The following is a 12,734-nucleotide window of genomic DNA, read 5'->3' on the forward strand; positions in this document are numbered from 1 at the left end:
CCTGTGACGTCCCTCCACGGCGGCGCCTGGGAAGGGGCGTGGACGGCACCTCGGCCCGCCCAGGAATTGCAACCTGAGGAGAGACCTTTTCCATGAGTAGGATGCGATACAAGGAAGGGAGAGGCGCGGAAAGGGGCTCCGTCGGCAGCTGCTGCTTCTTAATATTATTCTTATTCAAAGGGTTAGAAAGAATGGATAAATAGAAAAGGAAACAGAAACGCCGGGGAAGCTTCCTTGAGCTTATATTAGCCCGTGTACTTTTAGCTCAGGTATAAGTTCCCTTGCAAAGAAGAATATTCATTTGTTGTGTGTGGCTGCAGACTTAACTAAGCGTATAGAGCATGTATAATCAAATACTTCAGAAATTATATATACAAAATCAGTTTAGGGCGCAATATGATGCATGTTTAAACCGAAAAAAAGGCCTGTAACTCCCAGCATTCCTGAGCCAGCCGTATTGGCTGAGAAATATTTATTTTATTTATTTATTACATTTTTATACCGCCCAATAGCCGAAGCTCTCTGAGCGGTTCACAAAAATTAAAACCATCATAGAACAACCAACAAGTTAAAAACACAAATACAAAATACAATATAAAAAGCATAACCAGGATAAAACCACGCAGCAAAATTGATATAAGGTTAAAATACAGAGTTAAGACCGTATAATTTAAAACAGTATATTGGAAGTTGTATGACTTTTTTCTGCCTAACCGTGCATAAGATAGTGCTAAGTCATTTTAGCTTGCAGAGTAGAATCCCTTGCTATCTTTATTGTGTCGCCTCGCAGCAACTCGGCAAGAGGATCACTAGTATAGGAGTTTGCACCCTCTTTTGCGGCCTTTGGTTGGTCCTAATAAAAATATTACACAACTGTGGACTTTGGATTTTCTTTCTTTCTCAACTTTGCTTTTCATTATACCCCTTTTATACATGATTACTGAGGCTGGGAGTGGCTTGCTCAAGTCCAAAATAACCCATGGCAGAAGTGGGACTTGAACCCGTGTGGGCCTACTTTGTGTAACTCCTACATACATGCTTATGCACTTTTAATTTATAGTTTGGGGTCACTTGCTGCAGACCTGCACAATCTGTGTGACTTGCCACTACGTTGGAGGCAGCCTGCAAACTATGAATAGAGGCCTGGGAATGCAAAAATAAGGTGCTGTCAGTGAGGCACCTGGCAGTCCTTTTAGAAGTTGATCAGACAAACGTTTTATCGCACGCTCACTACTGCCCACTGACGGATGTGTGCGCATCCTTTAGATGACATTGTCCGCCTCCCGTGCACCTTCCACTCATTTATCCATCATAAAATGGACCCCTTTTAATCTGACTTTAAAAAAAGAAGAAGAAAAAAGGAATGTGCCATGATCTCCTGTTGTGTGCAGGAAAAGTGCCAAGATAAAAACTCCCCCCAAATGTACCACATGGTCTTTGTTCCTCTTTTCCTGCCGGGAAGAAAGAGCAAATAATGAGGGACAAGGAAATGCGATTTACCCTGTGTGATGACACTCTTAGTTAAGCAAGTTTTGTTTGCTAATGCATGCAAATAAATGGCAATATGCCATTGATTCTTAACAGGTCTGAGATGTGCTGAGAAGTTATCTGTCAGACAAAACACTTATGGACCAATTCTTACATAAGGCCCATGGGATGCAGCTTGGAAAGCTGCTTTAGGGAAGTTCAGACCAACTCCCTTGCACAGTCGTGGAATAAGTGAGAAGGTTGTAGTGTTATACAGGTATCCATACTACTGACATACCTGGCAGCCACACACATTACCATCCATGCTTTCTGTATATATCAGAGTACACAAAACTCCATGGAAGGGTGCATCTTGATTGGCACAGAAAGCCCCTTATATGGAGGAGTTCTACATGTCTATGTGTGTATGCACATACAGCCTCTTATCACATGTGCTAAATGGCCCGAAGGCAGGAGCATGGGTGATGCACATATTGGTAAGGGAGGGTGGCCCGTCAAAGTGTGAGGAGTGTTCATGTGAATGCTCCTTTCATGATAGGCATTCCACCCAGAGGCTATATGTATGAAAGCCAAGTTGGACAAGTCACCTTGTTGATAGCTTCAATTGCTTACAGACAATATGCAAATTAGAATAGCGTTCTGCAATTCAACAAATTTTAAGAACTGCTTGACCAGGTAGTTCTCATGTAGTCACAGTGGTTTAAGTTCCTAATGCAGTGCTTTTTGAACTTGGGAAGAATAGACCTTGGGGCATATGACAACACTTTATTACAGCTATAAAATGTCAAGGGCGATGATTCCCACAATGTGAATATGATGACTCCATTGGCAGGCTGTTTGGCATGAAAGCCTGACTGACACTCCACCTTTTGAACACTACATATTGATGTCTACAGTATCCATTCTGTCTTATATGCTTAGTATAATTTGTGGCATATTCAGTGTTTACTTCCATATTGGAGTTCATATTTTGCCGAGTACCAATCAGCTAATTCCCAAAGTAATTATTTTTTATTCCTGTGTGTTCCACAAATAACCCTGTTTTGGAATAGACTTGTGAACATGCATCACTGAGACAAGATTCGCTGTGACCAACATTAATCATTTCTTTAGATGCATGTATCTCAAATACATATTCGGAGTAGATATTTATTAACAAATCCAGTACAATTACTGAGAGGGTACAATTCCCTAGGAAGGAAGTTGGGATGCAAATAAGTAACTGCTAAAAACCTATTATAGGCCTACCTCAGGTTGAAGATAAAATGCCAGAGGCTACATGCTCACACATGCATTAGTGCTAAAGACTAGTTCACTCATGTAAGCTGTTTTATTATTTTCCTCATGCAATCCTTCCTGTATCATGTTAAGAAAAACTTCAGGATAATCTGTACTGTACAATTATAAATGGTTGTAGTAATCCACAGCCAACTTCCTGGTCATATCTTAAAATGAATGTTTTACCATTACGTATTGCATAATATTCCTTTATATATTCCCCAAATGTATTTTTTAAAAAATAAATAAAAAAATGGGGGCATTTTGGAAGTTTATTGGGGGTGGGGTGTTCTCCTCCCTAGTTTTCACTTAAGAGGATGCAGTTGTACCGAATGATTGGAAGATACCTTTTTTTCTTTAATACTCCACCATGGGTTGTTTTGGAGTCAAATTATTTGATACTTTTTTTCAGCTGCATTGTAGTAAGATCTAGGAACATTAGAAAGAAAGGAATGGTTCCACCTGTTTATCAGATTTATTTATTTATTTATTTATTGCACTTATATACTGTTCCCATAGCCAGGGCTCTCTGGGCGGTTTACAGAAATTCTAAAATTAAGATAAAAACGAGTATACAAAATTTAAAATTCTAAAACACAGAACATACACACATAAAGCATTAAAAACCGTTTTTTTTAAAAAAAAAACTAAACATGTGGATGATTAAGATGTGACGCCGTATGCCTGGGCAAAGAGGAAAGTCTTAACCTGGCACCGGAAAGATAGCAGCATTGGTGCCAGGCGAGCCTCGTCAGGGAGATCGTTCCATAGTCTGGGGGCCACCACCGAAAAGGCCCTGTCCCTCGTTGCCACACTCCAAGCCTCTCTCGGAGTAGGCACCCGAAGGAGGACCTTAGATGTTGAACGTAGTGACTGGGTATATTCACGTCGGGAGAGGCGTTCCATCAGGTATTGTGGCCCCAAGCCGTGTAAGGCTTTATAGGTCAAAACCAGCACCTTGAATTGGGCTCGGAAACATACAGGCAGCCAGTGCAAACGGACCAGAGCAGATGTTATATGGTCGAACCTTCTGGTTCCCGAAATCAATCTGGCCGCTGCATTTTGCACAAGCTGCAGCTTCTGAACCGTCTTCAAAGGCAGCCCTACGTAGAGTGCATTGCAGTAATCTAACTTGGAGGTTACCAGAGCATGGACAACTGAAGCCAGGTTATCCCTGTCTAGATAGGGGCATAGCTGGGCCACCAACCGGAGTTTGTAGAAGGCACTCCGTGCCACTGAGGTCACCTGAGCTTCAAGTGACAATGATGGATCTAAAAGAAACCCCAAGCTACGAACCTGCTCCTTCAGGGTGAGTGCAATCCCATCCAGAACCGGTAGAACACCCCCCATCCTGTCAGTGGAGTCACCTACTAACAGCATCTCAGTCTTGTCTGGATTGAGTTTCAGTTTATTAGCCCTTATCCAGTCCATTGTCGCAGCCAGGCACCGGTTCAACACATCCACAGCCTCTCCTGCTGAAGATGAAAAGGAGAAATAGAGCTGCGTGTCGTCAGCATACTGATGACAGCACACTCCAAAGCTCCGGATGACCGCACCCAGTGGCTTCATGTAAATGTTAAACAACATGGGGGACAAAACCGACCCCTGCGGGACCCCATACTTGAGAGTCCATGGGGCCAAGTAATGTTCCTCAAGCACCATCTTCTGTATCCGACCCGCCAAAAAAGAGCGGAACCACTGCAGAGCAGTACCTCCCACTCCCAGCTCAGTGAGTCGTCCCAGAAGGATACCATGGTCAATGGTATCGAAAGCCGCTGAGAGGTCGAGGAGAATCAACAGAGTCACACTCCCTCTCCTGTCTTTCTCCCGACATAGGTCATCATACAGGGCGACCAAGGCTGTTTCCGTGCCAAAACCAGGCCTGAAGCCCGACTGAAATGGATCGAGATAATCAGTCTCATCCAAGAGTGTCTGGAGCTGGCCCGCCACCACCCGCTCAAGGACCTTGCCCAGGAATGGAACATTTGCTACCAGCCTGTAATTAATAAGATTTTCCAGGTCCAAGGAAGTTTTCTTCAGGAGTGGTCTCACTACCGCCTCTTTCAGACGGTCTGGGACAACTCCCTCTCATAGAGAGGCATTAATCACCTCCTTGGCCCAGCCAGCTGTTTCATCCCTGCTAGCTTTTATTAGCCAAGAGTGGCAAGGATCCAGTACAGAGGTGGTCGCACGGACCTGTCCAAGCACCTTGTCAACATCCTCGAGCTGTACCAACTGAAACTCATCCAAGAAAACAGGACAAGCCTGTGCTCTGGACACCTCACTAGATTCAACTGCTATAATACTGGAGTCTAAGTCCTGACGGATGTCAAAGATTTTGTCCTGGAGGTGCCTGGCAAATTCATTACAGCGGTCCTCAGAGAGTTCTACAATGTCCTTGGGGCCAGCATCTAACAGCTCCCGAACAACTCTGAAAAGTTCTGCTGGGCAGCAGATTGATGATGTAATAGTGGCCGCAAGATATTGTTTTTTTGCTGCTCTTGCTGCCTTTGAATATGCTATATTGTATGCACTTACCAGGAGTTGATTACATCTATTCGGAGCTCGCCTCCATCTGTCCTCTAGCCGTCTCCTATTTTGTTTCATCGCTCTCAGCTCTGGGGTATACCACGGAGCCGTACGAGCTGTACTCAGGAGAGGGCGCTCGGGAGCAATCCTGTCAACCGCCCAGGACATTTTTGCATTCCACAGGTCAACCATGGTTTCAACAGGAGAGCCAGCCCTATCAGCAGGAAAACTCCCCAGAGCCCTTTGGAAACCAATTGGATCCATTAGTCTCTGGGGGCGGACCATCTTAATGGGTCCCCCACCCTTACAGAGGAGAAAAGCTGCTGTAAGTCTAAACCTCAGCAAGCAGTGATCTGACCATGACACGGGGACTGATGTGAAGTCCCCCACTTTCAGATCACCATCTCCCTGTCCAGTTGTTTTTTAGTAGAACCACAAGATCCACCAACCAGAGCCAAGTGCAATAAGCAAACACATAAAGCCTGTTCAGATGTGTATGGAGGGCAGGTGGGTAGGAGAACCACAGAAAGGGAAGGGATAACGGAACCACGACAAGTGGGCCCAACACATTATCTTGGAACCACACTGTAGCCCATGATTATACAACCCACCCTTCATGGTTAGGTCACTTACCTCTGCACATCCCACCATCCTCCTCATGCTGAATGGAAAATGGGGAAAAAATAGACACGGACCTTAGAAAATGTCCTCTGCAGCAAGAGTGTCACCAGATGTGGCAGTCGCTCTTGTCAGCAGTCTCTATGGTCGCTGCCATTTTTTTAAAAAAATGTATGCCGGAACAAGGGATCCCGTCAGATGATATGGGAACCACCATTGATGCCTGATAATCATCTTGCAGAAGAAGGTTAGCAGGCATGGCTACTTGACCCATCATGGGGAGGGAATTCTCTTGCCACATGACAGGGTAACCCTCCATGGATTGCGTTTTTGAGCGATCCACAGTGGATTTGCATGTCGTCTGAACAGGCCCTCAGAATGTAAACAACACACACACACACACACACACACACACACACACACACACACACCAGCCAGAGACTTCTATTGCAAATCATCCAGAGATCCACCCAACCTACATTTTGCTCGCTCCTGTCTTAAAGTTTCCAGAATGTGTAGGTTAACAAGGATGATTGTGGTTGCAGCAAATAGATATAATTCAGATAGTCCTGAACGAAAGTCCCAAAGGTGCTAATACTTTCTTCCTCCTGACATTAAATGATATGTGTATGATATTTCTCCTTTAATGGCATTACTACCTGCAATTCATCTTGCCTTACTCACTTAGATTTCTTTTACATTTTATGTCTTAATTGCATTTCAGTTTTAGTCTAATATTATAGATAACTCATTGCCTATCCACCTAACCGATGTAGTAGCCTTCTCTCTGAGTTAATGTGCTTAAGAGCTGCTCACTACTGCTCAGTGGGATCCAAAGCAGATGATACATGACTGAGTCACTGGCAATAATCCTGCTGGGTATGGGGTGGGAAAACAATACTACTAATGAATTCAAGATTCAGGATTAGTTAAATCAGACTAATCCTCTTAATTTTAAAAGATTAAATATATATTGACAAGAAAAAACTAAAACTTACTGTGCCTGATGCATGTTCAAACATATTTTCCTAACTTCTTAAATAAGAAATGATTTAATTTTCATTGAGATTATACTCAGTCATAGAACTGCCCAGTGTTTAAAATGCTACTTTTTCATTGTTTGGTGCTTGCTCTTTAAACTTTCTGTTTGTTCACACCTCCCCACTCCCCATGCCTCTGTCCGCTGAATACAAGAGCCAGAGATGCCAAAGAGGACTGGGCTTCTCCACCTTTAATGGTTGTGTAGAAGAGGGGATTTCAGCTGGTATAACTCTTCTCTTTTGCATCTCGTAATTCCACTTACAAATAAAGTTAGAGGATGTTGAAATGCCTTTTGCTGCCCAGCCAGGAGGCAGATACATCATAAAGGAACTTCTGAGATCTTCTTCCTCCCCTCAGCCACTATGCTAAGCATTCTCTCCTCCCCTTTTCATTGGAACGGTTCAGACACCATGTTTGCTGAATCAGGGTGCTTGTTAACCACGCAGCACAGCTTATTTTCTTGAACAAGCCACCTTGAGAACCCATGGTTTGTTGTTGGGTTGTTCAGGGTGGTTAGTAAGCCACACTGCTTGATTAACAAGCAACCAGACAACACAATAACCCATGGTTCAACAAACAACCCACAGTTCAAAATAACCTACACTTGGCTATGGATCAGCGTGTTGTCAGAACAACCACATTGTGCATCTAAAAGAATGTGGACCTTTTTGATTGTATCTGCTTGAACAAAAACATGGATTTCAGAATTACTGTTGATGGTTGCTCAGTTATGTTTGCTAAAAACAACAACAACTTGTATACACCAGTGAAATAAAAGACATAGAGGTTTCAGTCAAGTAGCTTGTTCAGTCAACAGATCTAATTACCGTATATCAACGTGATAACAAAGCCAACAATGAATAATAATACATTAAAAATATCAACACCTGGGAATTATTTATGGTAAATCATGTGGGGGTTCAGAAACAATGCCCAAATGCCTTAAGTCAGGTGAGTAAACATTGCTGTGTCAGATGGTTAACTCTAGCTTCCTTGTTTCCATATGTCAATTTTATTGCAATGTTAAACCTGATGCAAATCAATCATATTCTTAAAAAAAAATCAGTTTGGTTGCCCAATATACTTACCTTATATAAAGTTCAAGGAATATCCACTACAATTTTAATTACAAGACTTATTGGTCATTCCGTGGTGAATGGTAGCGGTACATAAGCAGGCGTTCTCAGAGGAGGCACCCATCCTTTGGAACACTCTCTGAAGTGTGAATTGAGAAGAAGAAATGGTGTCAAGTGTTAAATGCCTCTTGAAAACTCGCCTATTCATATAGGGTTTCCTCGACCCCTGAGATTCTGAGTGAGTTCACCAGTCACGCTGAGAAGCCACTGTAGGTTGTTTCTTCACTGAACAACCCACAGTACTCCTGACAGATGATTGGGTGCATGGTGGTTTGGTATCGTTAATCCCCCTAGTCCTCCTGCCTGCCTCTGGGGACATACCCCAGCTGCCTGTTTGGTGCACCCGCTCTCAGATCTTTGTACTGTGGATAGTTGAGAGCTCTCCCTCCACCCCAATTGCTTCAGAGATATCAAATCTACAAGTTGCAAAGCACAAAGTCTCAGAACCTCAGAGGAAAATTCACACCACACCACCTTCAATCACTACCCCTTTTCTGAGCAACTTTAAGATTGGCACCCTTTTCTCCCTGGTCCTTCAAATTTGTGCAAATAGGGTTGGTATCTTTTATTTTACTTTTTGGTCCTTCAAATTTGTGTAAATGGAATCAGTATTTTCCCCCCTCTGGTCCTGCGCATGTGTGCACATTTGCAGGACAGTAGTTTACATTTTTAAGTTGTATCAGAATGACAACAGCTAGTATAATACTGAAGCGTATCAGTTTGCCCTGTGCAAATCTAGAAATGCCACTTGTCAAATCCCTCTCATAGAATTTTGAAATGCCAGCTTCAAATTCATCCTCCACTTTGGCGCTTCCCTTGACAGTGAACTCCAAACAGGCAGCTGAACGAGATGCCAGTTTTTGTGGTGAGTGTAATTACTGTGGGAATGTGTAGAGTAGTGCTGGGCCGAAAATTTCGACCATTCATTTTCAGAATTTCGTGGGGTGGGTGGGAATGAAAAGTCAGGTGAAAGAGGCTGGGAGAGGTGAGAATTTCAGAGAATTTTCTCCTTGGGCAGGAGACGGGGTTTCCATATACCTTTTTAAATGTAGCCAGTTGTTGAGAGGTCTTCTTTCTTTTTCTTTTTTCAAAACACCCCCAGCATTTTCAGGAGCCCAGGAGTTCTTCCTGAGTGCTTATTGGAGAGGGAGAGATCACATGATCTCCAATAGCATTCCCTTAGAATTGCTGGGCTCCTCCAAATGTCAAGGCAAGTGGAGGCATTTTTTTTTTTTGAAAAAATAATCTAACCATTTTGAAAATCTAACCTGAGCAACTGGTTAGATTTTAAAAATGGTATGTGGAAACCCTGGCCCTTTTCCCAAGGAGAAAATTCTCCAAATCCCTCCCCCCTTGCAAAAGAGGCAGAAAAGACAATGTCACTTTTGCAGGGAGAGAGAAAGATCCTAAAAACAGGGCAGGATTCAGCCCAGCACTAGGGTAGAGCTGGGTTCTGCTTAGACAATTTAACAACCAATGAAGCATGTGAGTAAACTAGAAAAATATGGCTTGAATGTGCATACTTGTGCAGGATGGAAAAGGGGAGACAAATATGAACCCATTTGTGCAATTTTTAAGGACCAGAAAAATGATTTTTAAAAGGGCTGCCAGTGTAATAGGGATATTGCTAAATGTCAATGCAGTTTTGGTGAAGGGGTAGACACTGAGAGCAGAGACATGAGAAGAGGACATAAGAATGTAAGAAGTGCCATGCTGGATCAGACCGAGGGTCCGTCTAGTCCAGCACTCTGTTTGCACAGTGGCCAACTAGCTGTCAACCAGGGACCAACAAAGCAGGACATGGTGCAGCATCACCCTCCACCCAAGGGTGGCTTGTCATGATGTCTGAACCTAGAAGACTCACTTCAGAATAGGTTGTTTAAAACAGCAAGAGAGCTGACTGGCAAAAACTCTGGTGAAAAACTCTGCCAGCCACTCTTTGAAATCTCGCTGATGCTGCCGCCACCATTGCCATGCATAAACTCAGTTTAATTAAGAAAGATGCTTGTACCTTCAGCTCAGAAACACTGGCTGTTCACAATTTGTGGCTCCAAGTGCCAAAAGCATTTAATTCCTGGTGCCACTGAATACATGTAAAACACATTAGTTTCCCTAATGTATGTATGAAATATTACTGGAATCTCTCTTTAGAGCTGTTGAAATAGATTTCCAGAAAATGTTCTGAGTAATATTATTTAATGATTTTTTGTGTGCCAGCTTAATCCCCAAATTCAATTTTAATTAAAACAGTCTAGGATTAAAGACAGAAGACATTATCTGTTGAAATAGAATTAATTAGAATCAGAGGAGCCATTATCCATCACCCTGTTTGCACTCCAAAATCAAGGAAATGTTTTGCAGTTATGCAACTACGTATGCAGGCTGGGACAGTAAACTTTTGTCTGGGAAAATGCAAGTGGGTGCAGGAAGAATTTAGTGCTTCCCTATGCAAATAACACATAACTAGATGTTAGGGGAGATGGTTCTTGCCTAGCCATGTCCCTCAAATGCCCAGTTTTCCATGTGCAGGCATCTTCATTTAAGAACTTAAGAAGAGCATTGCTGGATCAGGCCAAGGGTCCATCTAGTCCAGCACTCTGGTCACACAGTGGCCAACCAGCTGTCAACCAGGACCCCACAGGCAAGACATGGTGTAACATCACCCTCCCACCCACGTTCCCCAACAACTAGTGTATACAAACTTACTGCCTCTGATACTGGAGGTAGCACATAGCCATCAGGACTAGTAGCCATTGACAGCCTTCTTCAGGAATTTATTATTATTATTTAGAATATTTATATACCGTTCCGCATTGAAAAATTTCAGAGCAGTGTACAAGGTAAAAATGAAAACAAAAACAGAATAAAACAGTTAAAACAAAATTTATAAAGAAGCAAAACAACAACAACACAGAAATCCAAGGCTGCATGTTAAAGAAAGGCTTCTTGGAATAAAGATGTTTTCAGGAGGCGCTGAAAGGAGTACAAGGTGGGCGCCTGCCTGACCTCCAGAGGCAGGGAATTCCACAGGAGGGGCGCCGCCACGCTGAAGGCTCTTCCCCTGGTGGATTCCAATCGGAGGATGGATCTAGGTGGAACCACCAGGAGCAGGCCCTCGGATGACCTCAGTGACCAGGCAGGTTGGTAAGGGAGAAGGCGCTCTCTCAGGTATCCTGGTCCCAAGTTGTTTAGGGCTTTGTACACAAGTACAAGAACCTTAAACCTGGCCCGGTAGCGAATAGGCAGCCAGTGCAGTTCCCTCAGCAGAGGAGTTATATGTTGGAAAGGGGCAGCTCCAGACAACAGCCGAGCTGCAGCATTCTGCACTAGCTCCAGCTTCCGGAGCAGCTTCAAGGGCAGCCCCACATAGAGCGCATTGCAGTAATCCAATCTTGAGGTTACCAATGCCTGTACCACCGTGGTCAAGCTATCCCTGTCCAGGAGAGGCCGTAGTTGGCGAACCAACCGAAGATGGTAAAAGGCACTCCGAGCCGTGGCGGCTACTTGAGCCTCCAACGACAGAAACGGGTCTAAGAGTACCCCTAAACTACGAACCTGTTCTTTCAGAGGCAGAGCAACCCCATCCAGAACAGGCAATGAGCCTGTCTCCCGGACTCGGGAACCACTCACCCACAGGGCTTCCATCTTGCCAGGATTTAGTCTCAGTTTATTGGCCCTCATCCAGCCCATTACTGAGTCTAGGCACTGGTCCAGGACTTGCACAGCCTCACCTGATTCAGTTGTCACAGGGAGATAGAGCTGCGTGTCATCAGCGTATTGATGGCATTTAGCTCCAAATCCCCTAATGACCGCTCCCAACGGCTTCATATAGATGTTAAATAACATTGGGGACAAGATGGTGCCCTGCAGCACTCCATAGCTCAATTGCCAGGAGGCCGAGGACTGGTCACCCAATGCTACTCTCTGAAAACGACCCCGTAGGTAGGACCGGAACCACTGTAAAACAGTGCCTTCGATGCCCATCCCACAGAGTCGATCCAGGAGGATACTATGGTCAATGGTATCAAAAGCCGCCGAGAGATCGAGCAGGATTAACAGGGTTGCATTCCCCCTGTCCCTCTCTCGATAAAGGTCATCCATCAGGGCGACCAAGGCTGATTCAGTCCCGTAACCAGATCGGAACCCAGACTGGAATGGATCTAGATAATCAGTATCCTCCAAGAGTGCCTGCAGTTGCTCCGCCACAACCCTCTCAAGTACCTTCCCTAAAAAAGGAGTGTTAGCAACTGGGCGGTAGTTGCCTAATACCATCGGGTCCAGGGTGGGCTTCTTCAGGAGTGGTCGCACTACTGCCTCCTTAAGGACAGCAGGGACCACCCCTTCCCGGAGAGAAGCATTTATCACCCCTCGGACCCACCCTGAGAGACCCCCTCGGCTTGCTTTTATAAGCCAGGAGGGACAGGGATCGAGAGGGCAAGTGGTCGGTCGCACTGCTGCAAGCACCTTGTCCACATCATCAGGCCGCAATAACTGGAACTGATCCCACAAAATTGGGCAGATGGTGGCATCGGACACCTCAACTGGAGCTGCACTAAAAACAATGTCAAGCTCGCTGCGGAGAGAAGCGATCTTGTCCTCAAAGTGTGATGCAAAAAGGTCACAGCGGGTCCTTGACGGAGCCAG

Source organism: Elgaria multicarinata, chromosome 3 (genome assembly GCF_023053635.1).
Source record: "Elgaria multicarinata webbii isolate HBS135686 ecotype San Diego chromosome 3, rElgMul1.1.pri, whole genome shotgun sequence".
In the NCBI taxonomy this organism is placed as follows: Eukaryota; Metazoa; Chordata; class Lepidosauria; order Squamata; family Anguidae; genus Elgaria; species Elgaria multicarinata.